The sequence below is a fragment of the Dama dama genome, chromosome 6 (assembly GCF_033118175.1).
Source record: "Dama dama isolate Ldn47 chromosome 6, ASM3311817v1, whole genome shotgun sequence".
NCBI lineage: Eukaryota > Metazoa > Chordata > Mammalia > Artiodactyla > Cervidae > Dama > Dama dama.
Genome location: NC_083686.1, coordinates 30,810,499 through 30,815,658, shown reverse-complemented (window position 1 = coordinate 30,815,658; position 5,160 = coordinate 30,810,499).

Below are 5,160 nucleotides of genomic sequence, written 5' to 3'. Positions count from 1 at the left end.
TCCCAGTTACCCACAGCTTCCCTTCCACAAGAAGTAGTTGATAGGCTGGTACAAAAACTCAGGCTCTTTACTCCAAATCAAGTTTCCAAATTATTTTTTGTTTTTCTCTAATGTATTAAAAACTATCAAAATGAGAAATGTTTCAGGGTATTGCTATGAAATATGCAATCAACACTTTTTAAATCAATATGTAAAGGCTTAGTAAGACATTGACTTGCTTTTCAATCCTCCACCTGCCCCATTAAATTGCCTTGTTTTGCAATTCATCCCATGAGGTTCAGGCTCTTTGTGCTCTGTAATATAATCACATAAGAAATATATCTATGCTAGTAGAGGACTTCTAGAGGAGATAATATAATCTTCCCGGGGAAGTTTCTGGAAATGCCATCAATTTGTATTCAGTCCATTAATGTTTATCAGATTCTTACTATCTGTGAGTCACTTAATGTAAAAAGATTTATTCTAAACCAAGTGGCTTTTGCAAAGATCAGCCTTTCCAGCAGATGAAACAGTAAGAGCCTTCCCAGTCATATTCTCCACTGTGTCAAAATATGTCAGAGAAAAACAAACAAAAAAAATGTACAAGTCCTTGATTAGCTACCAGGATTTTTATTTTATATTTTCTAGAATCATGTATTGTTGTTATTGTTACTTTTTTTTTTGTTTGCTTTTCACCAAGCTCATACATACTGAATAAAGGACAATGTTGTGAAAGTAAAATAAATTTTAAAATTCTTATTGAATATTACCATTTAATATCTACACTGTCAACTGCAAATTGGCACTGACAAGAATGCCCAAATAGCAGTCAGGTCTCATACTGCTGCTACTGCTAAGTCACTTCAGTTGTGTCCGACTCTGTGCAACCCTATCCCTGGGATTCTCCAGGCAAGAACACTGGAGTGGGTTGCCATTTTCTTCTCCAATGCATAACAGTGAAAAGTGAAAGTGAAGTCGCTCAGTCATGTCCGACTCTTCGCCACCCCATGACTCATAAATGGTCCTCAATATCAGACACACATCAGAACCAATTGGCAAAAATGCCCAAATTACACCTAATGCCCCAAACAGTCCTCAACATCAGATACACATCAGAATTAACTAGCAAGAATGCCCAAATAGCATTAACAAATGATCCTCAGTGGCAGAGAGACACCAGAACCAATTAGCAAGAATGCCCACTAGCACTCACAGGTAGGAAGATTTCCCATGTGCACATCAGTGGATTTACCCAGTATTGGAGTTCATCAGTCAGTCAGTTCAGTCAGTTCAGTCGCTCAGTCGTGTCCTATTCTTTGCGACCCCATGAATTGCAGCACGCCAGGCCTCCCTGTCCATTACCAACTCCCAAAGTTTACTCAAACTCATGCCCATCGAGTCGGTGATGCCATCCAGCCATCTCATCCTCTGTCGTCCCCTTCTCCTCCTGCCCCAATCCCTCCCAGCATCAGGGTTTTTCCAATAAGTCAACTCTTCACATGAGGTGGCCAAAGTACTGGAGTTTCAGATTCAGCATCAGCCCTTCCAATGAACACTCAGGACTGATCTCCTTTAGGATGGACTGGTTGGATCTCCTTGCAGTCCAAGGGACTCTCAGAGTCTTCTCCAACACCACAGTTCAAAAGCACCAATTTTTTAGCGCTCAGCTTTCTTCACAGTCCAACTCTCACATCCATACATGACCACTGGAAAAACCATAGCCTTGACCTTTGATGGCAAAGTAATGTATCTGCTTTTTAATATGCTATCTAGGTTGGTCATAACTTTCCTTCCAAGGAGTAAGTGTCTTTTAAGTTCATGGTTGCAGCCACCATCTGCAGGGATTTTGGAGCCCCAAAAAATAAAGTCTGACACTGTTTCCACTGTCTCCCCCTCTATTTCCCATGAGGTGATGGGACTAGATGCCATGATCTTAGTTTTCTGAATGTTGAGCTTTAAGCCAACTTTTTCACTCTCCTCCTTCACTTTCATCAAGAGGCTTTTTAGTTCCTCTTCACTCTCTGCCGTAAGGGTGGTGTCATCTGCATATCTGAGGTTATTGATATTTCTCCCGGCAATCTTGATTCCAGCTTGTGCTTCTTCCAGCCCAGTGTTTCTCATGATGTACTCTGCATATAAGTTAAATAAGCAAGGTGACAAAATACAGCCTTGATGTACTCCTTTTCCTATTGGGAACCAGTCTGTTGTTCCATATCAAGTTCTAACTGTTGCTTCCTGACCTGCATACAGGTTTCTCAAGAGGCAGGTCAGGTGGTCTGGTATTCCCATCTCTTTTAGAATTTTCCACAGTTTATTGTGATCCACACAGTCCAAGGCTTTGGCATAGTCAATAAAGCAGAAATAGATGTTTTTCTCCAACTCTCTTGCTTTTTCAATGATCCAGCGGAAGTTGGCAATTGATCTCTGGTTCCTCTGCCTTTTCTAAGACCAGCTTGAACATCTGGAAGTTCACAGTTCACGTATTGCTGAAGACTGGCTTGGAGAATTTTGAGCATTACTTTACTAGCGTGTGAGATGAGTGCAATTGTGCGGTAGTTTGAACTTTCTTTGGGATTGCCTTCCTCAGATTGTCCCAAATATGTTTCCATTCCACCCAGAAAAAGCATAAGTTACCAGCAAGTGCCAAGCAGGGGAGAAATAGGAAAGATCCTCAAAACAAATGGTTTTGGCAACTGCTAGAAACATCTCCCAAATCTCCTACTTAGGGCTAGCTAGCCACGAGCAGCAGGTTGATACACCGTCATGACCACAGCTCCCCCTTGAAAACCGCAGGACAGCCAGGTGCCAGGAAAACACAGGAGACAGCCCCTCACTGGCCTCCAAAATCTGTTACCAAAAAAGGTGTGTGATGGGTTCCAGTTGCTTACTGCTCTAAAGTCAATAAACAGGCCAGGTTGATGAAAGGAAAGTTTACTTTATTTCAGATGCTGGTAAGTGGGAGGGAGATGCTGGACATTTGTCAGAAGTCCAACTCCCCCCTGCAAGCAGAGGGTGAGAGCTTTTCTAGGCAGAATGGGGGGCAGCGCTACATGTAGAAATACAGTCAACCCTGACGGTCATTTTTAAAATTGATCATCGGTGGTCTGCCCAGCGTCATCATGATTGTTTTAGGTACAGTTAATCTTCATTTCGAAGGTCCATTTGCTCCCATTTCTCTGAGGCCAGTTCTCAGCACTGTGGCAGCTTGTGTCCTGGGTACAGTCTGACCATCATGTAGTTCTCCACCTGTGGCTTTAGTATCTATAACACAGCTCACAGGATATGGCCCAAAATATTGTCTCTATCTCTTGAGGAAGAACTAAAGTGCCCTGACTATGTTTAATACTGTGCTAAGTTGCTTCAGCTCTCTCCAGCTCTGTGCAACACTATGGACTATAGCCCTCCAGCTCTTCTATCCATGGGGTTCTCCAGGCAAGAACCCTGGAGAGAGTTGCTATGCCCTCCTCCAGGGGATCTTCTTGATCCAGGGATAGAACACACCTCTCGCATGTCTGCTGCATTGGCAGGTGGATTCTTTACCACTGAATTACCTGGAAAGTGTTTAATGGCTACACTATTATTATTTAGTCTCCTTTGACTGTTTTTCTTCTTTCCCCCGCATTTCTCATTTTTCAGACAAACTTTCTTTTTGACTACAGTTTTCCATAGACGAAAGGCAGGCAGAGGAGACAGTGTGAGGGCAAGGGCCATGGGGTCCTGCTCTATTTCAGTAAGGTCTGTATGCCTGGGATGTAGAGAGTGAGGAGTGTGTGAATACTTTGCCAAATAAGAGTAGGAAGCTACAAATTTCAGGTCATTTCTGGGTGATTAAGTATGTCTGCGATATACCAGGTTTCTGGTTAGAATTTACCAGAATAGGGATGTCCACTAACCTGTCACAGTGCCTAGTTTTAACAGCAGTTTTATCCTCTTGTAAGAGCTTGGTGATAAAACTGATTCTGGGATGTTTCTGAACATTCTTGAAAAAGGATTATATCATTGCAATAGATATTAGTTATCTTTTTTTAACCAAGAATTTGAGGATTTATAAAGACCACAAAGTTGCAATACCAGTAGATAATGATAAGTTAATTTCTGTGTTTGGCATATCTCAAAAGCAAATTTATGACAGTGTTGGTCTATGATATAATTGTACTGCTGCTGCTGCTGCTGCTGCTAAGTCGCTTGTCGTGTCTGACTCTGTGCAACCCCATAGCCGGCAGCCCAGTAGGCTCCCCCCTCCCTGGGATTCTCCAGGCAAGAACACTGGAGTGGGTTGCCATTTCCTTCTCCAAAGCAGGAAAGTGAAAAGTGAAAGTGAAGTCGCTCAGTGTTGTCCTACTTGTAGCGACTCCATGGACTGCAGTCCACCAGGCTCCTTCATCCATGGGATTTTCCAGGCAAGAGTACCAGAGTGGGGTGCCATTGCCTTCTCCAATAATTGTACTGGTATTGCAATATTTCCTGTTGACCTTAGCTAAGTTTCACGAATTCCTAACTGTGAAAAGGAAGCATAAGAAATGTAAAGTTTAAAATGTGCACAGTTAGAGGTTGTTTCTCTCCCTTCCTTCCAAAATAACACATTTTGATATATTTACTTAACAGCATTTGCTGGACATTACTGAATATCAAGGGCTTCCCAGGTGACTCAGTGGTAAACAATCTGCCTGCCAATGCAGGATCACAGGAGACACGGGTTTAATTTCTGTATTGAGAAAATCCTCTGGAGGAGGAAATGGCAATTCACTCCAATATTCTTGCCTGATAATCTCACAGACAGAAGAGCCTGGTGGGCTAGAGTCCATGGGGTCGCAAAGAGTCAGACACGAATGAGCACGCATACACACACTGAACATCAAATACTATTTCCAGGCACCGGTGATAGAGGAAAGGCTAGCCAGGGAAAGTGCAGCTCATTTGCAACAACTTTACCTTTTTTGAGCATCAAGACTATCTTTCAGTCTCCCTAGCAGTTAGATTGAAAGCATGGACCTGAGTTTTAGTTGATGGGCTGTGGGTGATGTAAAACCATGCCTCTACCCTCCAGCCTTCTCTTCTACTGCCTTGGAGCCATGAGAGCATATGTGTTCAAACACTCAGGTACAAGATTGAGATATCTTCCTCAGACAGTGACAGTGAAAAATAAGTATTTATTGTGTTAAACCATAGATATTTTGTTGT